The sequence below is a fragment of the Notechis scutatus genome, chromosome 5 (assembly GCF_049901735.1).
Source record: "Notechis scutatus isolate UNSWTSFEM ecotype Mainland chromosome 5, rNotScu1.2, whole genome shotgun sequence".
Lineage (NCBI taxonomy): Eukaryota > Metazoa > Chordata > Lepidosauria > Squamata > Elapidae > Notechis > Notechis scutatus.
Window position 1 is genome coordinate 113,791,260 of NC_142013.1, and position 27,226 is coordinate 113,818,485.

General features: G+C 42.8%; 1 protein-coding gene across 2 annotated transcripts in view; it reads right to left on the minus strand.

Moving 5' to 3' along the window:
* The window catches only part of ENOX1 (ecto-NOX disulfide-thiol exchanger 1), a 478,008-nt gene that overhangs the window by 195,289 nt on the left and 255,493 nt on the right, over window positions 1-27,226 (minus strand). For both annotated transcript variants that reach the window (XM_087967587.1, XM_087967588.1), the window contains exon 3: window positions 22,870-22,970. The gene's annotated coding sequence lies outside the window, so the exon portion shown is untranslated. The remainder of the gene's footprint in view (window positions 1-22,869; window positions 22,971-27,226) is intronic.

Below are 27,226 nucleotides of genomic sequence, written 5' to 3' on the forward strand. Positions count from 1 at the left end.
TCCCATCCATTTCCAAATTCTCCCCAATCTCTTTTAGAAGGGTGTTTATGGCTTTTAGTGTTATGCATATGTGTTACTTATTTTATTTGCTTATGTTATCATCCATGGGAAGTTTTGGAGGAAGGGAGTCCAATGATATACAAACACTAATAAGCAAAAAACAAACAAACATGCAGGGGTTAGGAGAAACACCCATGCAATTAAAAGAAAAAAGAAAAACCCAAATCCACAATGCAAGCAGAACTAGGAAAAGCTTCAGCTCCATTTAATTTTATCTATTTCCTAAGAACTGTAAAAATTACATTTGCATATTTTATTGCCTGAAAGTTGCCATTTTGTATGGTATCAAAAGGGAGCTATGATATCACACGGACCGAGTTTCAAACTGCATGAAGAAATTTGTCTCATAAATATTTTGCAGTCAACTCTGAATTGTTTTAAATTTTTTTGTGTTTTAAAGGAAGGTTACCCTAACGCAGCTAGCTTTAGACCCACTGAAATACAAATAATTGCAATACATGCAAACTGATCTGAGTGGGAGCATTTCTATGCAAGTAAACATGGTCCAGCTCAGATCAGTGTGCATTTATCTCTTCTGAATGCCACCATCAGTCATATTTTACAGTTGGAAGAAGCTCTTCTGGAATGCAAATGGTCTAATTCCTTAAAAACTTGCTGTCCTCCAGGGACATGTTATTCACCCAAATATTTCTGTTTTTTAAGTTCCTTATGAATAAAATCTGTTTCTACATTTAGGCAGGAAAAATCAAACACACAGGTACAGTAAATATGGTGCCTTGCTCAATAGTAGTAACTATGAAAGGAGTCTTGGAAGTCTTGGAGAATAACAGAGTTGGAAGGGACCTTGGAGGTCTTCTAGTCCAACCCCCTGCTTAGTCAGGAAACCCTACACCATTTCAAACAAATGGTTATCCAATCACTTCTTAAAAATGTCCGGTGTTGGAGCATTCACAACTTCTGGAGACAAATTGTCCCACTGATTAATTGTTCTAACTGTCAGGAAATTTCTCCTTAGTTCTAAGTTGCTAAAATAAGTCCCATATCAAAAAATAAAAAAACCAAAAAAAAACCCATTCAGTTCCTTATTTTTCCTTAATTGTAAGCGTTAATCTTTCCATTTCTGCACATTCTAATATTTTTTTTAATTACACTCTCATCTGTCGGGATCTCTTCGCTTTTCCATTGTTGTGCAAATACAATTCTGGCTGCAGTTAGTACATGTAAAATCAAATGTGTGTGTGTGTGTGTGTGTGTGCATTCCTTTTGTCATACTTTTGCAGTAGAATGCCAACAAAATATTTCTGATTTTAAATCTATCTGCTGTTTCCCTTTTTATGACTTTCTGACATCCAAAGTCACCAGGGAAGCCAGATTCACTTAAGAACTGTGTGACTAACTGAAAACCTGCAGTGATTCACTTAACAACGGTGGCAAGGAAGGTCGTAAAATGGGTGGGGAGAATTCACTTAATAAATGTTTCACTTAGATACAGAAATTTGGGGGCATAAGTTAAGAACGACCTGTAGGAAAAAAAAAGAACTTTTTCTTATGACAATATTAAAAAAAAAAAAAAAACCAGAGCAGTCTAACATTACCGTCCATATATAGCAAAAACCTGACAAGAATTAAGCCGTGATATTAAGACATGATTATTTTCCTGAGCTGAATGTCTCAAACAGATTCTGAAAAGCTCAAGGAAAAGGCCATTGCTCTAAAATTATACATATGTATACACACACACACACACACACACACACACACACTACGAAACTATGTGGCCCGGCTTAGTTTTCTGGGGAGGAAAATAAGGGGGAAAAAATTCTGCCTCTGCCTACCAGCATCCATCGGTATTCATCTGGCTAGCGTCCTGTCAGTGTGTGAGAGAGAGTTGAGGGCTGTTTGGAAACTGAAACAGTATTTGCTGTGTGATCAAGGAGGAGACAGCAAGGAGCCTGGGCGTGGCTTTGCTCAACTGTTCTGCACTAAAGCTGTGAAACTGAAATTGAAACTCCTCTCCTCTGCTTGTGTTTTGCATTTGGAAGAGATTTCTTTTCAGGTGAGGAGGGGGAGTAGAACTCCTTAGCATCAGAGCGTGTTAATAATAATAATAATAATAATAATAATAATAATAATAATAATGCTCTAATGGTCATTTGGAAAAATCCTTTCTTAGTGAGCAACTAGAAGCTAAGAGGAACATATGGGCCAAATTTCAATTTTGTAGGCTTTACGGTTCTGGAGATGATGATGATGATGTGTGAGTGGTATTTTGCTTTTCTATATAGATACACACACACACACATACACACACTCACTCCCACCCGGGAAAGTAGCTTGGCCTGAAGGAATTCAGTTAATTATTATTTGTGATGGAGAAAACACGCCACACGCAGCAGACTTTCGGAGAGTAAGGGAAAAAAATAATAAAGAGCACAGCGCTACAAAGGCAGAAAAATTAAACAGAAGCCTGCTAGCTAAGAACCCTTTAAAAAAAAAAGAAGAAGAAAAAGAAAAATCAAATTACTCATCTATCCAGGCTTTCAAGTTCACAAGGGGGGAGAGAAAACAAGAGCATCTTTTACAGCGCGAAAATAACTACATTGGGAGGTTTCCAGTCTAAATTGATCAATTGTCTTTTTTTAAAAAACCTCTTGCAAAAATTTCCCATTAGCCAGTCGGTAGAGCGGACCTATAATTGAAATATAGGTGTCACCGTGCCATGAATTCCCCCTGAATAATCCGTTCCTTTTTAATCCATTCGCTAATTAAAAGCATTGGGAACGGAAGCCTCAGCAGAGGGGATATTTGATGTATTAAAAAGAAATGGGGGATAGTCGAAATGAAAGCGACTGGCTCACAGTTGGATGGAGTTCCATAGCCTCTTTCCCACTTTCCATTATCCTCAAAATAGGACACCTAAAGAAACATTAAAAAAAATAAATTGTGTTTTTTTAGCTCTGAGCTCGAGTGGTGAAAATGGGTTCTTAATCTTCACAGCTCTGTCTGATCCAACTTGAAAAAAGAACCCGTTCCCTTCACCGTTGGCTAATTTCAGGTAGTCCTCGACTTATAACGGTTCATTTTAGTGACCATTCAAAGTGATAACGGCACTGAAAAGGATGACTTATGACCAGTTTTCGCATTCACAATCATTGCGAAGAGGAGGGGAAGGAGAGGAGAGGGGAAGAGGGGAGGGGAGAAGAGGAGAGGAGGAGGAGAGGAGAGGAGAGGAGAGGAAAAAGAGGAGAGGAGAAAAGAGGAAGGAGGAGGGGAGGGGAGGAGAGAGAGGAGGGGAGGAGAAAAGAGGAGAGGAGAAGAGAGGATGGGAGAGGTTGAGGGGAGGAGAGGAGAGGGAGAAAAGAGGAGAGGAGAGGAGAAGAGAGGAAGGAGAAGAGAGGAGGGGAGGAGAAAAGAGGAGAGGAGAAGAGAGGAGGGGAGGGGGTTGAGGGGAGGAGAGGAGAGGAGAAAAAGGAGAGGAGAGGAGAGGAGAAGAGAGGAAGGAGAAGGAGGAGGGAGGAGAAAGGGAGGAGAAGAGAGGAGGGAGGGGTTGAGGGAGGAGAGGAGAGGAAAAGAGGAGAGGAGAGGAGAAAGGGAAGAGAGAGGAGGGAGGAGAGAGAGAGAGAGGAGGGGAGAGAAGAGGAGGGAGAAGAGAGAAGGGGAGGGAGGAGAAGAGAGGAGGGAGGAGAAAAGAGGAGAAGAGAGAGGAGGGAGGGGTTGAGGGGAGGAGAGGAGAGGAAAAAGAGGAGAGGGGAGGAGAAAAGGGGAAGGAGAAGAGAGGAGGGGAGGGGAGGAGAAGAGAGGAGGGGAGGAGAAAAGAGGAGAGGAGAAGAGAGAAGGGGAGGGGAGGAGAAGAGAGGAGGGGAGGAGAAAAGAGGAGAAGAGAGGAGGGAGGGGGTTGAGGGGAGGAGAGGAGAGGAAAAAAGAGGAGAGGAGAGGGGAAAAGAGGAAGGAGAAGAGACGATGGGAGGAGATGAGAGGAGAAGAGAAGGGAGGAGGAGAGGGAATGAGAGGAGAAGAGAAAAGACTAACAGAGTTGGAAGGGACTTTGGAGGTCTTCTAGTCCAACCCCCTGCTTAGGCGGAGGACCTTATACCATTTCAGACAAGTGGCTGTCCAATCTCTTCTTAAAAACTTCCAGTGTTGGAGCATTCATGACTTCTTAAGATGTTCTATTTCCCCAGAACCCTTGTGGCTTTATTTATTTTTTCTTCTTCTCTCGAATCTTGGGTTTCTTCATCTCTTTCAGGTCGAGTCCTTTTGCCGAAACTTTTAAAGAGTTCCAAAGTGGCTTTTTCCCTGCCTCTGTTGTCCCAAGGGGATCACTCAGGATATGTGCCCTAATTCTGACATTTCCATTTCCAAACCCATCAATTCTTAGGAAAGTTTTTTTTTTTTTGTCTTCTTCTCCAGGACAAAGAATGTGGACTTTTTTATCTTAGCCCTCATGTTCTCTTTGAAAAAGCACAGACAAACTCCTATTTTGAAATAAAAGACAGAGCGTGGCAGGCAGATAAATCATTTTTGTCACTGTTGTGGTAGCATAAAAATTGTAAAATTAACCATGATTGTTCCTATCAAATTAAATGACTGGACCAATCTATAATTTAAAAATTACTTCCCTGGCTGAAAAGACTATAATCACACTACAGGGAGCAAGTTAAATCGTATTTTTAAAGCACGCCGTGCCTTAACTGCCACGCCGGTTAGAAAATATTAAGTCTCTTTCCTAACAATACTTGACCTTGAAGAAATATGTTTGATTAGCTCAGATTTGTAACTAAAGGCTGGGTTTGGGGAATGTTTGAATGAAGAGCATTTAAGCAGCTTGCGGCACAGGGTCATCATGGAAAAGAGAGAGAGGAAAAACATTCAGACCACAATGGTCCTAGTTAGTAATTGGATAAGACACCACCAGGAAATCTCAGTGCTATGAGTAAGGTAAAGGTTCATACATGCTAGTCGTTTCCGACTCTAGGGGGAGGTGCTCATCTCCGTTACAAAGCTGAAGAGCCAGCCCCATCCGAAGACGTCTCCGTGGTCATGTGGCCGGCAGGACTAAACACCTTAGAAGGCGCATGGAACACTGTTCCCTTCCCACCAAAGTGGTCCCTATTTTTCTACTTGCATTTCTTACGTGCTTTTGAACTGCTAGGTTGGCAGAAGCTGGGTCAAAGTAACGGGAGCTCACTCAGTTATGCAGCGCTGGGGATTCGAACCGCCGACCTTCCTGATCGATAAGCTCAGTGTCTTAGCTACTGAGCCACCGCGTCCCTGCTATGGGTAGACTGGGAAATTAAAAAAAAAAAAAAAAAAAAAGCTAACAAACCAGGTTTCTACTATAGTCAAAAAAAACTTGCCTGGGATATCCAGACATAAATCTTAACTCAAGGGAAGTTTTATTTAATCATTCAGCGCACACCACTGAATTTCTCCCACTTTCTAAATTTATAGAACTTCCTGGCTCTTTGCAAGGCAGAGCAAATAATAAGCCATACTTTAATAAAAAGATATGCCACAGCTGCTTCTGGTTATGTCATTACACAACACCTGCTGCGCTTTTGGTATATAGTAAACATAATAGAAGTCCTACTTCCCGAATAAAAAATAAAACATTAAAAAGAAGAAGGTCCTACTTTCCTGGCACCCCTGTGAATTATTGCTGCTTCTGAAGTCCTGTTATCTGCTTTATGTTGTCAATATTAGGAGGGGGATCAGGAGGAGGGGGAGGAGGGGGAGGAGGACAAGTAGAAAAAGAAGGAGGTGGAGAGGAAGAAGAGGGAGAGAGAGGGGAGAAGGAGAACAAGAAGATGAAGATGAAGAAGAAGAAGGAAGGAGGAGGAGGAGGAGGAGGAGGAGGAGGAGGAGGAGGAGGAGGAGGAGGAGGAGGAGGAAGAGGAGGAGGAGGAGGAGGAAGAAGGGGAAGGAGAAGGAGAAGGAGAAGAAGAGCAGGAGGAGATGAAGAAGAGGAGGAGGAGGAAGAAGGAAGGAGGAAGAAGGAAGAAGAGGAGAAGGAAGAAGGAAGGAAGAAGAAGAGGAGGAGGAAGAAGAAGAAGGGGAAGGAAAAGGAGGAGGAGAAGAGGAGGAGGAGCAGAGGAGGAGGACATGAAGAAGAAGAAGAAGGAGGAGGAGGAGGAGGAGGAGGAGGAGGAGGAGGAGGAGGAGGAGGAGGAGGAGGAAGAAGAAGAAGAGGAGGAGGAGGAGGAAGAAGAAGAAGAAGAGGAGGAGGAGGAGGAGGAGGAGGAGGAGGAGGAGGAGGAGGAGGAGGAGGAGGAGGAAGAAGAGGAGGAGGAGGAGGAAGAAGAAGAGGAGGAGGAGGAGGAGGAAGAAGAAGAGGGGGAGGAGGGGGGAGGAGGAGGAGGAGGAGGAGGAGGAAGAAGAAGAAGAAGAAAGGAGTCAGAAAAACCCAGACAAAATGGGCAATGAAATATACATTTTTGAAGCATTGTATCGTTTCCAACTGGTCTGCACATGGTGTTAACTCCTGGTCTCCAAGCCGCTTTCCCTACAGTAATGAATCCTCTCCTTCTCCACCCCTCATTTCAGCAAACAAACTGCCACCGTTTGTTGAAGCTTCTACAGATCTCCCGAGTCCCACCAGCCCAGCCAGGTTTACAAGACTCCAGAGATATATATATATATATATTTCGGTTATTGCTCTCCAGATCATCATTTGTTGGTTCTGTTTCTTTGAAAAGGTGACAGTTAGCCAGTTTTGAAAGGTAAACCTCACAATGCCTGGGGAAATCGTTTTGGACAGGAGTTGCTTTCTCCATCCTTCCCAAAAATGGCTGTTTGCGCAGATAAGAAATATGAATGAAATTGGAAGACAGCTTGATTTCTGCGGTAGGGCCTGGCTTATTTATGGAAAAGGGGAAGAAGAAAAGAAAGGGAAAGAATTGATGGGAGAAGTAATAAAGACAGACAGTTGGTCTGAAACTGAATCAGCCCTTGTGTGTGTAAATCTTCCCATCCTTTTTTCCACAAATGCCTATTTTTTTTTTTTTTGAGAATATAGGAAAAATGGTTCCTGGGCAGACGTGGGATTCAGCTGGTTTTGACCGGTTCTAAAGAACCAGCAGTGGAAATGTTGAGTAGTTCAGAGAACCGGCCAATCCCACCTCTGACTGGCCCTGCCAATCACATCTATTCTCTGCCTCCCATTGGCTGATTGGCAGGGTCTTCTTTGGTTGCCCTGCACAGGAGAACGGAGCTGGAAAGCAGGTTAGTGGGGTGGAGAGGAAAGGGGGATTTTACACCAAATATCAAATTGAATTTAAACCAGAATTCCTTTTTGTTATGAATAATTACAGGCCAATGTCCCCAAAAGATTAAGTATATACAGTAATATTGCGTGTTTTGACAGCAGCCAGAATAGCTTTTGCACAATTATGGAAAGGAGCTAATATCCCATCAGAAGACTTAATTATACAACAAAATATTGGAATGCGCGGAAATGGATGAGCTCAAACTGGAAATAAAGAAGATTCTGAATATTATGCAGCAAGGGATAAATGGTATGAGTGGCTAAAAAAATAGACTAAAGATGAGGAAGAATGGATTATTGTAAATAAAAGAAGAGATTTTAAGAGATTATTTGTAGAGACATGTATATAATATGATATATAAGATATATGTATTTGTGGATGAAAAATCATTGTTGTGAATATAAACGTGATTTGTATTTTTGAAAATTACAATAAAAAAAATTTAAAAATCTAACTGTTGTGGAATCTCAGCTGTTTCTGCTAGCGTGACGTTAGGCTTGTACACACGGTCGGTCTGAAAGGAAAACAGGGAGATTGGTTGTCCATATTCTTATCCCAGAAGACACTGTGGTGAATTCTGCATTGTTGCTGAGAAATGGATGTGGCTCAGTTCCATGAAGTTACCCAGGATGGTGCTGAACTCAGAGCGGTCATTATCTTTAGGTTTGCCTCAGAGTAAACCTCTGTTTGTGTTACTCAATCATATGTCCCCAAGATGCTTTTTCAAAAGGCGACTGGCCTTTGTTTTGCTTTGAAGACATTTCACTTTCTCATCCAAGAAGCTTCTTCAACCCAGACTATATCACAGAATAACAATTGGAAGGGGCCTTGTAGGTCATCTAGTCCAACCCCCTGCCCAAGCAGAAGACCCTACATCATTTCGGACAGGTGGCAGTCCAGTCTCTTCTTGAAAGCGTCCAGTGAGGAATCTCCCACAACGTCTGAAGGCAACTTCTATTCCATTGGTGGATTGTTATTGTCAGGAAAGTTTCTCCTTATTTCCAGGTTAAATCTCTCCTAGTTCAGTTTCCATCCATTGTTCCTTGCCTGGCCTTTGGGTGCTTTGGAAAATAGCTTGAACCCTTCCTCCTCTCTGCGGCAACCCCTCCTCAAATATTGGAAGACTGCTATCATGTCTCCCCTGGTCCTTCTTTTCATTAAACTGGACATACACAATCCCTGCAACTGTTCTTCATATGTTTTAGCCTCCAGTCCCCTAATCATCTTGGTTGCTTTTCTCTGAACTCAAAGTCTTTTTTATAGTCTGGTGATCAAACCTGCATGCAATATTCTAGGTGTGGTCTTACTGAGGCTTTACAGAGTGACACTGATTGAATCTCTCTGTTAATGCGATTTAGGAGGGTGGAGAATGGAGGGATTTATATTCTTTGCAGCGCCCTCCTTTCTCCTGTTTACAATCTTGTCCTTTCTGCAGTTCTGTCTTCCTCCTCGGACTGAGACTCTGACAGGGGCATGACAATCTCCATTCCCTCCCCACTCCAGGGGAAGGATACTGCAAAATCCCCATTCCCTCCCCACCCACCCCACTAACCTGCTTTCCAGCTCCTTTCTCCTGTGCAGGGCAACCAAAGGAGACCCAGCCGATCAGCTGGGACTCAGGAGGCAGTGAACAGATGGGGGCAGGGCCAGTCAGAGGTGGTATTTGCTGGTCCTCCAAACTATTCAAAATTTCTGCTCCTGGTTCTCCAGAACCGGTCAGAACCGCCTGAATCCCACCTCTGAGTTAGACCCTTTGTGGGAACGTAATCATTCCAGTCTGATTCCTCTCTTAACTCCACCTTTAGGCACTGCCTGTCCTTCTCCCACATCTTCTCGTGGCCTCATATTTTCAATCACGAGGAACAATTCTTCCTGGGATTCGTCTCTGGCTGGGCAAATTACACCTGAAGGATATGGCGGATCGCAAAGGAATGATAAGTAAGCTTGTAATTTTACATCCTGTTGGTTTTCAAAGATTGTGGAAGAATTTTCTGTAAGATATTGTGCCTAAGCTGAAAAGAAAAATGAAGCATCTAACACAATCAGAAGATAGGAGATCCCATTACAGGTTTATCAAACTCTTAAGTCCACCATGGAAATAGTCTGGGAAGAAGAGACGCAAAAGTTACACAGCAATAAGAACACACACCTTTACATGAAGCAAAAGTTGGAAGGAAAGATGGGAGGTTGAAAGATGGTATTAATAAGTGTGTTTAAATAATAGGAAGACTGGTACTTGAATGGCGTATTGTGACTTTGAACAACTAAAGAAGTGTCATGCCCCTGTCAGAGCCTGAATCTGAGGAGGAAGACGAATAGCTGACAGGGAGTGTGAGTGTGGCTTCATTGGCTGTGGAGGAAACAGGGGAAGGGCAGAGCAGGGAAGAGGGAGAACGAGGGAGAGAGAGTTCAGAGGAAGACCCAGGCCCACCCCTCTTCATCCAAGGTCACGCAGGGAGGAATGGAGAAGAGAGCAACGTGGGTTGCATGCTTACAGGGGAGGAAAAGGCCCTGATTCCCTTCATTAGCCACACCTGGGAAGAGAGTTTAAAAGAGATGCATGGTGTCTGTTGGGAGCAAACGTTAGTTTATCTTGCGTTGACTTTGGTTATCTGTGTTTCTGGCATCTTCCCAATCATGTTGAGATATTGCCATTCCTCTCAAATTCTTGCTCCTGCCCTGCCGGGTTGATTACCTCATTTTGCCTTGATTGGACTTATAGTTACAGTTTTTGTTGAACATGTTTTGGACTTGATTCTCTGCAGCCAAAGGCTGTTTCTGGGAGAGTTTTTCTCCAGCCAGAAGGTAAACCAGGATACTGGGGGCAAAGTTGGAGCTAATAAAGGGGCTCCTACTGATTATCTGACTGGGTTGCCATGCCCCCAGTCATAACAAGAATGAAGGACTATATCTTAATATAAACATGTGTATTAATACTAGGATTAGTAATGGTGACCTGATTAGAAGCTAGAATAAAGGTAGAAATAAGAGTGGGAATATTAGCAGATATAATTTTTATTTAACAGAATATAAGTAGTAATTTGATGGAAAAGATCAAAGGAGGAAAGATGGTATTGCTATGTGTGCTTATCACATCATTGGTATTAAAATGGAACACTGAAATATTGAATAAGTACTCAAAAACACCCATGTATATTAATACTAGAATTATATAAGTTTGATCAATAGAACAACTATTAGGATTATCGTTATTGATGCTCGTATCAAAATGAATTATACCCAGGGGCCACACTGTTCATGTAGTTGATATCAATGTACACCAATGTACACCTAAAAAAATAAAAATCTCACACAACTTTTTAAAAAAAAGTTACAGAAAGACCCCATCTTAACATTTGTAAAGGAGAGCTGGAGCTGCCCCTCCCCAATTCTCTAATGCAGTGATCACCAACCAGTGGGCTGGGGACCACTGGTGGTCCATGAGAAAATTTTGGTGGTCTGCAGAGAAATGTCCATCCCCCCAAGCAATTAATCCAGGCTACGCAGGAACACAAGGCTGAGCCACCCACATGGCCCACAGGAACACAAGGCTTGCGTCGCTTGCATTGTGAACAAACAAGGTAGTGAGGGGAGGGAGAAAGTGGGGAGGGGGGGAACTTGCCTCCCCCTCGCCCCCCATACCTGGAGTGGCCACCGGGCTGCTTCTTCCAGCTCCTTTCTTTTTCTGCTTTTGGCTGCATGCAAGGAAAGCAGCAGAAGTTTCTTTCTCTCCTCCAAATTCCTCCAGAAATGAGTCTTGGGGACCCTGCAAGGCCTCCTGCTCCAAGAAGCTGTGTCGGCAAAGACTCATTTCTGATGGAATTTGGGGGAGAGTGATAAAGACTTCTGCTGCTTCTGCTGCTTTCCTTGCATGAAGCCAAAAGTCTCTCTCTCTCTCTCCCCCACCCGAAAACGGAGCTGGAGACGGTATCCTGCAATCCCAAATAAAGAATGATCAATCAGTAGGAAAATGGGGTGGGGGAATATTCCTGCAGACTTTTTTGGGGGGATTTTCCCAGGGTCTCTGATGTGCAGGATTTAAAATGATGAGTTTGGTGGTCCCTGAGGTCCAAAAGCTTGGCCACCCCTGCTCTAATGTAATCCTTAATTCTGTATTTCTCAGCTCGGCAACTTTTAAGATGTGTGTTGACATCAGCTTCCTAGAATTCCCCAGCCAGTTTGCTGAGATGGAAAAAAACCACAGACTTAATTCTTGGCATTAAAGAAAGCCTGCATGAATTTTGCTTCTTTGATCGTACTTGACAGCTGCCAAATATAAGGGCCTTGCAGGTTGATGGACTTCTGATGTGAGGGATGTTCTCCTTGGCTGTTTTCTTAGGGTAGGAGGCATCCCAAGGTCTGATAAACTCTTTGCCATCAATCAAGCTAACTCCCTGCAGCTTTCCTGCCTGCATTGTATTTCTTTAGGGATATATTATATACTTTATATTTTTTTTTCTTTCTGCCTTGGCTGAGATATAACTCTTAAATAGAGGTGCTTTCTGAATACTTTATATTATCTGATATCCGAATGCTGTAGAAAACAAAACAAAAAAAAGAGACAAATTGGTTTAGTGTTTAAGGAGCCAGGCTAAAAAAAAAAAAACAGGCGACTGGGAATTCTAGTCCTGTGTTAGATACAAAGGCAGCGGAATAACTTTGGGCCGGCCAGTCTCTCTCAGCCCTAGAAAGCAGCAGCCAGTTTCTGAATAATCTTGCCAAGAAAACTGCTCCAGGCAGCTGCCAGAAGTCAAGATTAATTCAAAGGCACCCCTAAAAAAAAGAAAGAAGGTTTTAAAACCCAAACTGTGCCAGCCTGTCCTACAGCGTTAAGTGAATGAACTTGAGCAAGAAACCTTCAGGGGGGAAAAAAAAAACTGAAATGGAGAAAATGAGTTCTCGCAATTCTTTATGGCGCCTGCATTTAAGCGAAAGGTGGATTGCCCTAAGTGGAACTAGTGGGATTATGGAGAATATCAAAATTATAATGGAAGGTTGTACTGTGGTTTAATTCGGCTTCCTTATTTATGCCCACTAACTGGGAGTTTCTTTGTAAAAGGAAAAAAGCTGGTCTCTCTCTCTCTCTTTTTTTTTAAATGCATGTACAACCCATTAAAAAGTGCAGAAGTTTTGGTTGTGCGGTTGCAAATGCCACCTTGGCTCTTTTGATCTCCCTGTAGATGCCACTCTGGCTCCTCCTCCTCCCCTTTCCTTCCTTTGTTCCTTCCATCCCTCCTCCTGCTTCTCCTTCTCCTTTCTTTCCTCCTCCTCCTCCTCCCCCCATAAGGCCACTGAACTAAATCCACAGTGCAGCCTTCTATCTATTTATTCACAAAGACCATTCAAGCATATTTACAAACTTTTATGCAACCTGAACTGCTGGTACATGGCAGAAGAAATGAAGCATCAGAATAAAAGTTCAGCCTAGCTTGAGAGGCATTTCCTGTAGGAAATACTGTTTATTCGGTCCATGACTAGAAAACATTTCTTCCTTAATGGTGGACTCTCTTCGTGTGCATTGCCAAATACTCACATACGCTGTCCAGGTGATCAAATGACGGAGTGGATGAAGGAACAAACAAAACCCACACCAACGAAGCACATCATCTGCAGCAATCTCCAAACACTTTAATTAAACGGTGAAGGGAAGAATCTGCTCAACCTTTTCATTTCATGTGATTTATTTGGTGGCTTTCGATTTATATGGCTGCCCAACTTAACCTTTTGACTTCCCATGATTATGTCACCAACAAATTACAAATTGGCAGCTAGGGTAAAACAAAACCATCCTATGTAGCACCAATGTTTTATAGCATTGTTTGTTTCTTTCAAGATTGGAGAGATTTATAAACCTTGAAGGAGGGGAGAGAGAATAGGTTGGGATCCTATTCTTTCTTTCTATCTATCTCTTCTATCTATCTATCTATCTATCTATCTATCTATCTATCTATCTATCTATCTATCTATCTATCTATCTATCTATCTATCTATCCTATTTAATCTATCTATAATCACCCATTTGCTTGCCTGCCTGCCTGCTTAAATATCTATCTATCTATCTATCTATCTATCTATCTATCTATCTATCTATCTATCTATCTATCTATCTATCTGTCTATCTGTCTATCTTTCTATCTGTCTATCTATCTATCTATCTATCTATCTATCTATCTATCTATCTATCTATCTATCTATCTATCTATCATCTATCTACCTATCTGTCTGTCTGTCTGTCTATCTATCTATCTATATCTATCTATCTATCTATCTATCTATCTATCTATCATCTGTCTATCTATCTATACATCAATCTCTGCAAGACCTTCTTTAACTCTAAAACTAGGACATGCATAAGTCTAAAATCAGAGTAGTGTTTTCATATGTTAAGGTTCTTTCATAACTTGAACATTCATATACATCAGCTTATTATTATAATTTTTTGAATAGCAGAGTTGGAAGGAACCTTGAAGGTCTTCTAGTCCAACCCCCCCCCTCTCCTGCTTGAGCAGGAAACCCTATATCATATCAGACAAAGGGTTGTCCAATCTCTTCTTCAAAGCCTCCAGTGATGGAAGCACCCACAACTTCTGGTGGCAAGTTGTTTCCCTGATGAATTGTTCTCACTGTGAGGACAATTTCTCCTTAATTCCAGGTTGCTTCTCTCCTGGATTCGTTTCCATCCGTTGTTTCTTGCCTGGCCTTCAGGTGCTTTGGAGAATAGCTTGACCCCTTCCTCTTCTGCTGGCAGGCCTCAAATCTTGAAGACTGCTCTCCTTCTCCCCTAGTCCCGGGGGTAAACCTTGGCAGACTTTAAGCTGGAGACTCAACTCCCAGAATTCCCCAGCCAGCAAAGCTGGCTGGGGTCTGGGAGTTGGAAGTCCTCCAGGGCTTTAAAGTTGCCAAGGTCTGGGACACCCCTGCCCTAGTCCTTCTAGACTGGCCATAGCCAATTCCTGCAAATATTATTTGCATGTTTCCTAGAGCAACATAACCTGCTCTATGCTGATTATGTTGAGTGAAATCTAGAATTGTTGGGGGCCAGGGCAATATTCTTTCTGGGTTTTCAAAACTGTTCTCCTTTCTTATCAACTAATGATGGAGGAGGGAACAGCCACACACGGTGGAACACAGCACAATTAGCCATGCTGCAGGCTAGCATTCAAAACCATTTTGCTGTTTCCTTTATCGGTAGTTTGAACGAACAGGGGTGGGGGGATGAAAAGTTGTTTTGTACCGAATGTCAGTCAAATCCCCAGAAGCCGTACATGCATACAATTGGATAGAGAGCCTTTTACTGTCTCCCATTGTAACTTAGTGCAGAATTGCAACATCACGTATCCGCAGCCCAACCCTGAGCGGCTGACGAATATGTTTCATTGTGAAGAACATGACCTGATCCAAAGAAAATTTGAAAAGCTGAGGGAAATTCCTTGGCGGAATAAAGAGTACCATTATCCACTCGCGTTTCCCCTCAGAAAAGGAAAAAGCATGTACGGCCAGATGAGATGGAGCAACTCCAAAGCAATGGTACCAGAATATTTCATGCTCCACAGTTCTTCCTGCATGAAAAGAGCCAGAGATAGCACCTATGGGAATAACAATATTATTTACCAGCAAGAAGAAGTCGAAGAAAGACCGTTTGGCTCTCTCATCCAAGAAGCTTCTTCAGGTCTGATTGAATTGTGTAGGATGGAAGGGTTTATATTCCTTGCAGAGAGCTGGTCATTTGCATCCTTTTTAGAGGGTCGTTGAGGCCACTTGGAGGTTTATCTGTGTCCTCAGGGTCACCTGAGTGGTGCAAATGGCTGTGGAGCCTTCTTGGAACTGCTGAAAGGACTGAGTTGTAGACAGGGGGTAAGTGGTGTCATATCCCACCGCCTCTGTTGAGAGAGGCCCATTCCATTTTGAAATAGATGGTGTCAACTAAAAAAATATTTCTTTGGTCTTTTAGTTGCCAGCAGAAAAGGAGTGGGGGAAAGTAGTGCATTCCTCAAATGCTTCAGTTAATTGCTAGGCAGCCGAAGCTGTTGGCACGCAAGATTATTACTGGAGTGCATGATTGATGACTCTTGGCTATGGATGTGTCTCATTGGAGAATATACATCCAGGGGGTGAGTGGAAGAGCAGGGTCAAGGGGGAAATGAATGATGTATCTTAGTGTCGGCTTCACCCAGCTAATACCAACATGGTCACTCCTAATAAACCTTTTTTTTTTACTCTAGACATGCGGCTAGAGATTTATAGTTTGAATGAGGGTAGATTTGTCAGAGCCCTGACAGATGGCTTCTTTGACCTCTATTTCAAGCCAGCAGTCCTCTCTATCCATAATGTGTAGTTTGCTGTCTTCAAAAGGGTGTCTTTTGTCTTTCAAATGCAGATGGACTGATGAACCTAGTCCTGATGGGTTTGTTCTCCTAGGTTAAGCCACGCCTTTGTGAAATGGTTTTGTTTCCCCACCGTACAGAACTGCACATGTCTCACTGCACTGTACTGTACATGCCATGTTGCTCCATTGGTGCCTGGGTGTTTTATCCTGGGGTGGACAAGCTTCTATTTTAGTGCACTGGTTAGGAACATTGGCTAGAAAGAGGGGTCAAACAGGCAGAGGTGGTATTCAGCAGGTTCTGGCCAGTTCTGAAGAACCGGTAGCGGAAATTTCGAGTAGTTTGGAGAACCAGCAAATACTACCTCTGGCTGGCCCCGCCCCCATCTGTTCTCTGCCTCCTGAGTCCCAGCTGATTGGCTGGGTCTTCTTTGGTTGCCCTGCACAGGAGAACGGAGCTGGAAAGCAGGTTAGTGGGGTGAGGTGGGAAGGGGATTCTGCAGTAATCTTTTCCCAGGAGTGGGGAGGGAATGGAGATTTTACAGTATCCTATTGAGAGTTTGGCAGTGATAATTCAGTGCCAGAAAAATAAACACAGATGACTGATGCTTCATTTAACATCTTTATAAACATAAGTAGATTTTACAAACCAGTTGTAGATTTCTCCAACATGGAGCAAACTCAGAAACATGTTGCAAGTTCAGAGCAAAGCTCCAGTTTTGAGCAAGCAAGCTAGTTAGTTTTATCTTCAATAGACAGACTCAGAGCTTCAACCATAGCTGCAGAGTTGCAGAGCTTAATATAGAGCCACGCCTAGACTACTTCTAGTTTCAGTTTCCAGCCTAGGCTACTTCTAGTTTCAGTTTCCAGCCTAGGCTACTTCTAGTTTCAGTTTCCAAACAGTCCTCATTGGCTGACTTAGTTGCTATGCCTATTCATTGGCTGACCTTGTTCCCAAGCTCTATTCCAGTTCATGAATATACTGGCATATCCTTCCCCTGCCACCCCCACCAAGCCACACCGATAGAACCGATAGTAAAAAAGTTTGAATCCCACCACTGGAAGGAAGGAAGAAAAAGAGGGAGGGAGGGAAAGAAGGAAGGAAGGATTGGAGGGAGGGAAAGAAGGAAGGTTTGGAGGGAGGGAGGGAGGAGAGGGAGGGAGGGAGAAAAAGAGGGAGGGAGAGAAAGAAGGAAGAAAGGATTGGAGGGAAGGAAGGAAGGTTGCCCTGCACAGGAGAATGGAGCTGGAAAGGAGGTTAGTAGGGTGGGGAGCGAATGGGATTTTGCAATAACCTTCCCCCAGGAGTGGGATGGAAATGGGGATTTTACAGTATCCTTCCCCAGCCATGCCCAAAAAGCCACGCCCACAGAACCGATGGTAAAAATGGTTGAGTCTCACCACTGCAAAGAGGGCCTCTGTGTTAAGACTGGACAGCCGTCCCTCAACAGAAGGGGAGGAACATAACACCATCTATCTCCTGTTCCAGGAAGGTTCTACACCCATTTGCTCTATTCAGGTGGCCTGATAGACGTCCAAGTGGCCTCAAGGACTCTCAGAAAGAGTACTAATGACCAGAGGACTGCAAAGAATAAAATTCCTTCCATTCCCCACCATTCAGTCAGAACTGAAGAAGCTTCTTGGATGAGAAGCAAAATGTCTTCAAAGAAAAACAAAGAAAGTCCAGTTGCCTTTTGAAAAAGCAGCTTTGCAACAACCACAACCTGGACGGCTGAGAATTTCCATGAACATTTGCAATCATTGCATTTCCTAGGGTTGCTGCATCTGGGCTGCAAATATTCAAGCAATCTTTAGATATGCAGGAATATCGTTTTCTGTATTCTTTTTTTTTTTTCCCCCTGCCATCTGCCATCTGTCTGAATGTTTGCATCCCAGAAATGACAGCCCCAACATATCTTGCAAAGGGGAGGAAAAGGAAGAAAGAGTCCATCCTTTACCACAACTGAAAATGTAGAAAACCACACACCGTAACTACGGAACATGCCAGCTGGTCAACACTTCAACAAAATTTATTCCATAAAAAATAAATGGGATGATTAAAATACACTTTCAAATGCAAAGAGGAGATGCTGAATAATAAGACTCATTCTCTGAGATGGATCACAGTCCCTGCGACAGATTCTAACCAGAAGGTATCAAAATTACTATCCCTATTTAGGTATATTGTGCCAGACTGGGTGAAACCTGGCCCGATAGCAGTAACTGGGAGAGGAATCTGGGATCCTGGATCTTCATCGACAGATTTTCAACGTTATTATTCACTTCTGTTTAGTTTTATTTAATGTCTGATTCTTGTGGAACGAGAAATTTTCTGGGTGGGAGGAAATGTCATATTTTGGCGTTTTTAAAGGGTGTGCAACCCCTTTGAAATCTTGAGAAGGCTTAGAGTTTAAGTGAAGTAAACAGGAATCTGTTTCCAGCCCTGAACTTTGCTAAATACACTGGGTCATGTCTTAAATATGGATTCTGACAATTTATGAAAAAGTTTGGCTCCATCAAGCTTGGAGAACTGCAAAGGGAGCAGAAGAGAAGTACAAATTAAAACAAAAACACAAATATATGAACTTCAATGAGAATAATAGGGGATATATAGCTGAGTAGTACTAACTGTGAGAGGGATCTTGGGATCCTACTGGACGATCACTTAAACATGAGCCAACAGTGTGCGGCAGCAGCCAAAAAAGCCAACACAATCCTAGGTTGCATTAACAGACGGATAGAATCAAGATCCTGTGAAGTATTAATACTGCTTTATAAAGCCTTAGTAAGACACACACCTGGAATACTGCATCCAGTTTTGATCATCATATTATGAAAAAGATGTTGAGACTCTGGAAAGTGCACAAAAGAGCAAAAAAGATGATTAGGGGACTAGAGGATAAAACATATAAAGAACGGTTGCAGGAATTTGGTTATGTCTAGTTTGATGAAAAGAAGGACCAGGGGTGACATGATAGCAGTCTTCCAATATCTGAGGGGCTGCCCCAAAGAAGAGGGAGTCAAGCTATTCTCCAAAGCACCTGAAGGCAGGAGAAGAAACAACAAATGTAAACTAATCAAGAAGAGAAGCAACCTAGAACTAAGGAGAAATTTCCTGGCAGTGAGAGAATAGAATAGAATAGAATAGAAATTGGAATGAAGAATAGAATGGAATGGAATGGAATAGAATAGAATAGAATAGAATAGAATAGAATAGAATAGAATAGAATAGAATAGAATAGAATAGAATAGAATAGAATAGAATAGAATAGAATAGAATTTGGAATGAAGAATGGAATGGAAAGGAATGGAATGGAATGGAATGGAATAGAATAGAATAGAATAGAATAGAATAGAATAGAATAGAATAGAATAGAATAGAATAGAATAGAATAGAATTTGGAATGAAGAATGGAATGGAATGGAAAGGAATGGAATGGAATGGAATAGAATAGAATAGAATAGAATAGAATAGAATAGAATAGAATAGAAATTGGAATGAAGAATGGAATGGAATAGAATAGAATAGAATAGAATAGAATAGAATAGAATTTGGAATGAAGAATGGAATGGAATGGAAAGGAAAGGAAAGGAATGGAATGGAATGGAATAGAATAGAATAGAATAGAATAGAATAGAATAGAATAGAATAGAATAGAATAGAATAGAATAGAATTCTTTTATTGGCCAAGTGTGATTGGACACACGAGGAATGTGTCTTTGGTGCAAATGTTCTCAGTGTACATAAAAGAAAAGATACATTTGTCAAGAGTCAAGATATACAAAAAGATCCCAAAATTAATGTTAGAAACAAAGGTTTGGTCATGAAACCAAGCCAGACATTCCAGGAAATGAAATTAAGTGCTACCTTGAAAATATTTCCAGCAACAAAGCTTCAAGTATTGTTTTACAAGGTAGAAGGATGTTTATTTAAACAAATTACAAGCAAATTTACAAAAGGCTACACATTAGTAGAACAATAGGTGTATTTCCGTCATTCCTCGCTTAGTTGTCATTGCTGCTACACAGAATTTGGACACAGACAGAATGAAAGAGACCAGGAGATAAGAAAAGGTAGATTAAAACATGAATAAAGCCATTGTTTTCCAAAGAGCTGATGAAATATTTCTTAGCGGCTCTTGTAAAGGCAGAAAATAGGGTTAACGGCCCACAGCAAAGCTTCGGGCATTCATGAAATACCAGCAAACATGTTTAAGTTTTACAGGATAATGGAGTTCAAGGGCCACCCATGGTTTACAAGTAGATATGGAAAGAAAAAAAGAACAGTGGCGAAGGGAGTGGGAAAAAATAGTTGCAAAAGTTGGACCTTAAAAAAGCAAGAAGGGAAGAAAATGGATGTGTTTAAGCCGTGGAGACCAACACACAAGTCCTGGAGGGCATGCAAACACCGGCCGTGTCAAAGGAAGGCAAAATCGTGAAACTATCTCAAGTACTTTGGCCATGTTATGTGGGGGAATAGCCATAGCAATAGCCCTTAGACTTATATACTGCTTCACTGTGCTTTCCAGCCCTCTCTAAGCGGTTTACAGAGAGTCAGCCTCTGGCCCCCAACAATCTGGGTCCTCATTATACCCACCTCAGAAAGATGGAAGGCTGAGTAAACCTTGAGCCAGTCAGGATCGAACTGCTGGCAGTGGGCAGAGTCTGCCTGCAATACTGCATTTCAACCACTGTGCACGAAGGGAGGGAGGGAGGGAGGGAGAGGGAGAGACAAAGAAAGGAAGGAAAGAAGGAGAGAGAGGGAGAGAAAGAAGGAAAGGGGAAGGAGAGGGGAAGGAAGGAAGGAAGGAAGGAAGGAAGGAAGGAAGGAAGGAAGGAAGGAAGGAAGGAAGGAAGGAAGGAAGGAAGGAAGGAAGGGTGAAAGGAGGAAACGGAGAGAAAGAAGGAAAGGAAGGAGGCAGGAGGGAGGAAGGAAGGAGAGGGAGAGACAAAAATGGAAGGAAGGAAGGAAGGAAGGAAGGAAGGAAGGAAGGAAGGAAGGAAGGGAAGGAAGGAAGGAAGGGTGAAAGGAGAGAAAGGGAGAGAAAGGAATGGAAGGAAGGAAGGAAGGAAGGAAGGGAAGGAAGGAAGGAAGGAAGGAAGGAAGGAAGGAAGGAAGGAAAGAAGGGGAAAGGAGAGAAAGGGAGAGAAAGAAGGAAAGGAAGGAGGGAGGGAGGGAGGAAGGAAGGAGAGGAGAGACAAAAAATGGAAGGAAGGAAGGAATGAAGGAAGGAAGGAAGGAGAGAAAGGGAGAGAAAGAAGGAAAGGAAGAAGGGAGGGAGGGAGGAAGGAAGGAAGGAAGGAAGGAAGGAAGGAAGGAAGGAAGGAAGGAAGGAAGGAAGGAAGGAAGGAAGGAAGGAAGGAAGGAAGGAAGGAAGGAAGGAAGGAAGAGAGGGAGGAAAGAAGGAAAATAGCAATAGCCCTTAGACTTATATACTACTTCACAGTGCTTTACAGCCCTCTCTAAGCAGTTTACAGAGTCAGCCTCTGGCCCTCAACAATCTGGGTCCTCATTTTACCCACCTCAGAAAGATGGAAGGCTGAGTAAATTTTGAGCCAGTCAGGATCGAACTGCTGGCAGTGGGCAGAGTTAGTCTTCAATCCTGCATTCTAACCATGGCACCACCACGGAATTCACTGGAGAAAGCAATTGTGTTGGGAAGAGTTTTAGTGGTAGAAGGAAATCAGGTTGCCAAAGAACATGGTGGATGGACACCATCAAAGACTGGCCCCAGCCAGACCATGGAAAAACTCACAGAAGTAGCACAGAAGATCAGAAGATGCGGAGAGGCCCGGCCTATAAAACCACCAAGAGTCAGACATGAGTGAATGGATAACTTCTTCTTCTTCCTCTTCCAAAACCAGGATTAGTTCAACTTCCAGTGAAAATTGAAGAAGGAATAGAAGTAATAATATACAAACTTTGTTGTCCTCGGTTTGAAACTTCACAGAGATAGAAATCGTAATCATGAAAGAAGAGTCATGTGAGAAAGACTCTTCACTATTCATGTCTGTTTGTTTATTCGGGTCAGAAGCATCACAATTAAAATAAGGCCTACTATGTGACACAAACTATAAAATACAAGATTAAAATATGTACAAATGAAACACATCTTGCCCAGAAATCAGCAACATTAATTGTGTTCCATCGCGTTGCCATGAAGTCCTCAAGGGTATACTGATCTGGACACAAAGAACAACTATACATAGATGTTGTTGTGTGCAGTTCACCACAACTGCACAGGTCAGAAGCCACTGGAGAGCCCCATTCGTTCAGTGGGTCTCTGGATCTTGTTGTACTATTCATGTATAGAGACATCATACTGACAACAACATTGTGGGTCGTCAAGACAGATAACAGATAACACATAATCAGAGTTGGAAGGGACATTGTAGGTCATCTACTCCAACCCCCCACCCAAGCAGGAGACCCTACACCATTTCTGACAGGTCCAGCCTCTTCTTGAAAGCCTCCAGGGATGAAGCTCCCACAACTTCCAAAGACAACTTCTGTTCCATGGGTTGATTGCTCTCCCTGTCAGAAAATTTCTCCTTATTTCTAGGTTGAATCTCTCCTTGACCAGTTTCCATCCAATGTTCCTTGTCTGGCCTACTGGCTTACAAGACTATATTGACCACTCAGTTGGACCTTTGAAAAAGTTGACTGCCTCTAAATTGTAGTGATGGATACAATGAATATTTTGGACTTCATGAAGACATAATGACCCACTCCCTGATGAAATAAATCTTTCCTGGATACTCACTGGAAGGATTCATAATTAAGGTAAATCTTCCATATTTTGGACATAAAAGGTAAAGGGAAGAGTTAAAGGTAATTTAAGAAAGATTGTAAGAACATGTCAAGATGCCATCATTGATATTCTGAGCAGGAACTGAGCAGGAATTCAGAAAAGTGGACAATCTTTATCAGGTCATGAAGACTTAGAAGTAACTGAACAACTGAATAATAACCACAACTCTGAATCATCTAGATACTGTCAGTATAGCAAAAAAATAATAATGGAGAAACTACCCAACTATTTATGCATTACATTGTTGGTCTATTTTATTGTGAAGCTGCAAAATCTCTTCTTATCCTCAAAACTATTTTTAGTTCAGAATGTATTATACATTAGCATACCCCTCCTCATTAAGAAAATATATTGTTCCTGGTACACAAAAGTACACTGTGTGTTCAGTGCGAAAAGCACACAGGGGCCTTAATAGGTTCCTGTCGAGATAAAATTGTAAAATATTTACCTTTTCTCCTATTTTCTGTTTTTCGTGGGATTCCAACAACGCAGGTACATTTAATGAGCAAGAGCTGCCTTATTGTGCAGTTTTCTCCTTGCTTGCAGTTCCTGCATTGTAAAAGAAAGAAAAGGTTAGGGAATCACAGCTATTACCCACACACTGAGCTGTATACAACAAGGAACTTTATTTCCCACTGAATTAAAAGAAGAGAAACTTTTATTAGGATGTTTAGTAAAATCCAAAATAAAAGACCATCAGCTCTCTGGGATTGGAAACTTTATCATGTTAGATGTGTCAGATGGAACACTTGAAACAATAGCGGTTATATATATATTTTATACCTTCCTTTCTTCCCTTTCATTTTTTTATTCAGTGTTCTGATCCAGGCTTCCTGAGACCATAATTAATCACATGCTTAGTCCAAACAACTCTTGTTTTATTTCAACGGCTGGACATTATGTTCATTCCCAGCCTGTAAGGAGTCCCAAACAGTCCCTCGAGATAAGCACCCACCTTTCTCTCCTTTGAATTGCTGCCAACAACTAAAGTGCCAAATGAACTGTAAAAAGCCAAACGAAGTACAAAGTCCACACAGAGCTTCAAGGTTGAATCCGAACAGAGCGAACGACTTTGCTTCCTGCAAAGGTTTCTCTACCTTTGTTCCTCCTTTATGTCTTATGGGAGGAGCCAATCACCTCCAAGCCTTACTCCTGAGTCACCCCTTTTGTCTTAACAGTTCTTGCCTTCTGGCAGCTCTGCGCATACGCTCACTGGGAACAGGCTCCCTCTGTTCCTCTGCCTCGCTGTTGTCAGATTCTGGAGGCTCCAGAGTCAGCACATAACTCCCAGATGTCCCTGGCCCCATCTCTGTGTAGGACCCCTTGTCCAAGCCCTCCCCAGACTCCAGGACTGGCCCATGTTCCTCCCCACTGTCCGACTCTGCTGCCAGCTCCGTAGGTTGCCAGCGGACCACAACAATCAGGGAAGAGTTTCAAGGATGCTTCCTAGTATTCTTCAACAGATTTATCGCTATGAATCTTATTTTTCCCCCATTTTTATTTTTTTTACTACACAGACACCCATCAAAAAAACAAAATCTCCAAGTGTTTTCCGACTTGGCATTCTCCTTCTAAGACTCCATAGTAAGTTTCTGATTGTAAGAAGATTGCAGGACACTGCAACCATCATAAGTACGGGTCAGTGGCCAAGTGTCTGAATGTTGATCACATTATCATGGGGAATACTGCAACGGTCATAAGTGAGAAAAATGGTCAGAGGTTACATTGTTCACTGCTGTTGTAACTTTGAATGGTCACTAAACAACTCAAGTAGAATACAATGAGCTGGAAGGGACTTGGAGGTCTTCTAGTCCAGTCCCCTTCTCAAGCAGGAGACCCTATACCATCTCACACAAGTGGCTGTCCAATCTCTTCTTGAAAACCTCCAGTGTTGGAGCATTCACAACTTCTGGTGGCAAGCTGTTCCACTGGTTAATTGTTCTCACTGTGAGAAAATTTCTCCTTTAATTCCAGGTTGCTTCTGTCCTCGGTTAGTTTCCATCTGTTGTTTTTTTCTCCTGCCTTCAGGTGCTTTGGAGGATAAGTTGACCTCCCTCTTCCTTGTGGCAGCCCACAAACAAACTGTTGTAAGTTGAGGACTTCTTCTAGTGACCATTTTAAAGTCCTTTCAATACGGAAAGGGAAAAATATTTTTATTTTACTGAATTGGCATTGCCATGAGCGGGCTTCACTTTCTGAGTTGGGCAAAAACCCTTCTTAAGCGTTGTGCTCCGCCGGCAGCAGATGCGGATGGCTGAGGTCTCGGAGAGTGAGGACCCCAATGAGGGGCCTGCATGTGATGCAGGGATGGGGCCAGGATCATCAGGGAGTGGAGTGCTTCCTTCGGAGGTTGTGGAGGCTGGCAGCATTGAGGAAGAGGCCCCCGAGGAGCCTGTGCCCAGTGTGTGTGCGCACAGGACTGCTCGAAGGAAAGAGCAGCTGCAGCAGCACGGGCAACTCGGGAGTAAGGCTGCAAGGTGATGGCCCCTCCCTTAAGGGATAAAAGCCAGCTGAGAAACCAGAGTTCTTTGCAGGAAGCAAAGAAGCATTTGCAATCAAGCCTTGTGGACGTTCGGACTCTCTTAGTTTGTGTTTGGAGACTCTTTGTGTTTGAAATCTTTCTTTGTAACTTTATCTAGTGTTCTTGGCAGCCTTGCACAACCCTGGCAAGGCTCGTTCTTATCAGGGACAATTAGTCTGAAACAGCCTTTTAATCGGAAAGGAACGGAATTCGTAAAGAATCATTAAAAGGTTTGGCTGTTACCTCCATTTCGTGTTTGTTTCCTTGGAACCAGGTTTGGGTCAGAACATTAAGAAAATATTTCTTGTAGGCATACAAATCTTACTGCCACTGATTGGACTGTCATTTGTCAGAAATGGTGCATAGGGTGCATCCCGCTTGGGCAGGGGGTTGGACTAGATGACCTACAAGGTCCCTTCCAACCCTGTTAATCTGTTACACGGAGATCCAATAGCGCCTTTGTGATCTTGCTAGGGGAACGGAGCCCGCCAGGAAGACCACTCAATGCTCTCTATATTTGTTGTGATGTTTTTATAGATTAAAATGTTGCATAACAAGGTAATCTCTTCCGAGACGGCATTCACAAGGCATCTCCTCCAATTATTTCCTTTGAGATGGACGGAGGGGACCATCAGGCATCTGACAAGCTGGATGGATTAATGTGTGCTTCAACCTTTTTTTTTTTTACAACCTTGGGGGCCAAGAAAGGGCTTCAAACTTTTGCATAAATGCTTCCAGACAACTGCTTTTCTTTCTTGAAAAAAAGCTGCTTGTCAAAAACTTTTAACCTCCTCAGCAAAGGATGCTTCTTAAAAGCATGTCAAAGCAAACCTTTTTTTTTTTAAAAAAAAAAAGATAAATAAATAACAGATAATGTGTACTGTTCTCCGCCCAAAATAAGACCTACCCTGAAAATAAACCCTAGCATGTTGTTATGCCTGCCCCTAAGATAAGCCCTACTCCCCCCAAAAAAAGCCCTACTTAAGAGCCCGCGCAGTCGGCCAGTTGCCCATTCCATCTGGTTGCTCACGGTGCCACGACCACAAGGTGAGGCGGGAGGGTGGTGGGGCTGCCCCACTTTCCCCACACTGGCTTACCTCAGGGCCTCCGCAGCCAAGCCATCCATACCCCGACACCTGTCTAATGTCGGCAGCACCAACACTCATATGCAGCAGGAGCCCATGTTCGCACCAGCGAGTGGTTCAGCCCGGTTCAGCCAAACTGGTAGCTCCAACAATCATCTGCGGAGCAAACTGGTTTGCTCCGATGACCGGCTGCTGGGCCCTCCCACACACCCTGTGGCTCTGTGCTGACCTTCACTTCCTGCTTTTCAACCTCAGCTGCCTCGCGTAGCAATCAGCTGTTGAAGACACAGGGAGTGTGCAGGATGGCAGGAGGAGGTTAGTAGCAAACCCCTCTGTGTGCGTGCAAAGTGCATCCACAAAGCCACGCCCACAGAACCAGGGGGAAACAAATTTGAAACTCACCACTGGTTGGCGATGGCCCACGGAGGAGGCTGAGTGGTGTGTTGGTGCGGAGGGGAGGGGGGGAGGCAGGTGTTGGGGCATGGATGGCCTGGCTGTGGAGGCCCTGAGGTAAGCCGGTGTGGGGCACGTGGGGCAGCTCCACTGCCATACTTTGTGGTGGCCACACTGGTGGACCCCATGACCTCCTGTCCCACTGCGAGCAAGCAGATGAAGTTGGCCTCCCATACATGGGAAAAAAATAAGACCCCCCCCTGAAAATAAGCCCTATTGCTTATTTTTTTGGGGGGGGGGCAAAAATAAGACCCAGTGTTATTTTTTGGGGGGGAAACAGGTAGTTGTTTTCACAGCAATCTATCTTCCGTGAAGTGAAAGCAATAATAATAATAATAATAATAATAATAATAATAATAATAATAATAATAATAATAATAATAATAATAATAATAATAATAATAATAATGATGATAATGATGATGAGGAGGAGGAGGAGGAGGAGGAGGAGAAGAAGAAGAAGAAGAAGAAGAAGAAGAAGAAGAAGAAGAAGAAGAAGAAGAAGAAGAAGAAGAAGAAGAAGAAGAAGAAGAAGAAGAAGAAGAAGAAGAAGAAGAAGAAGAAGAAGACGACAGTGGTAATAATAAGAAGAAACCCAGCACAGTTATCTCATTTGCTGTGTACACTGTCATTTTTTGTGTCTAATAATAATAATAATAATAATAATAATAATAATAATTCCTATCTGATGTTATTTACCTGCAGATCAAAACCAACAGAATCCCTGTGGGGAATTAATTCCTACT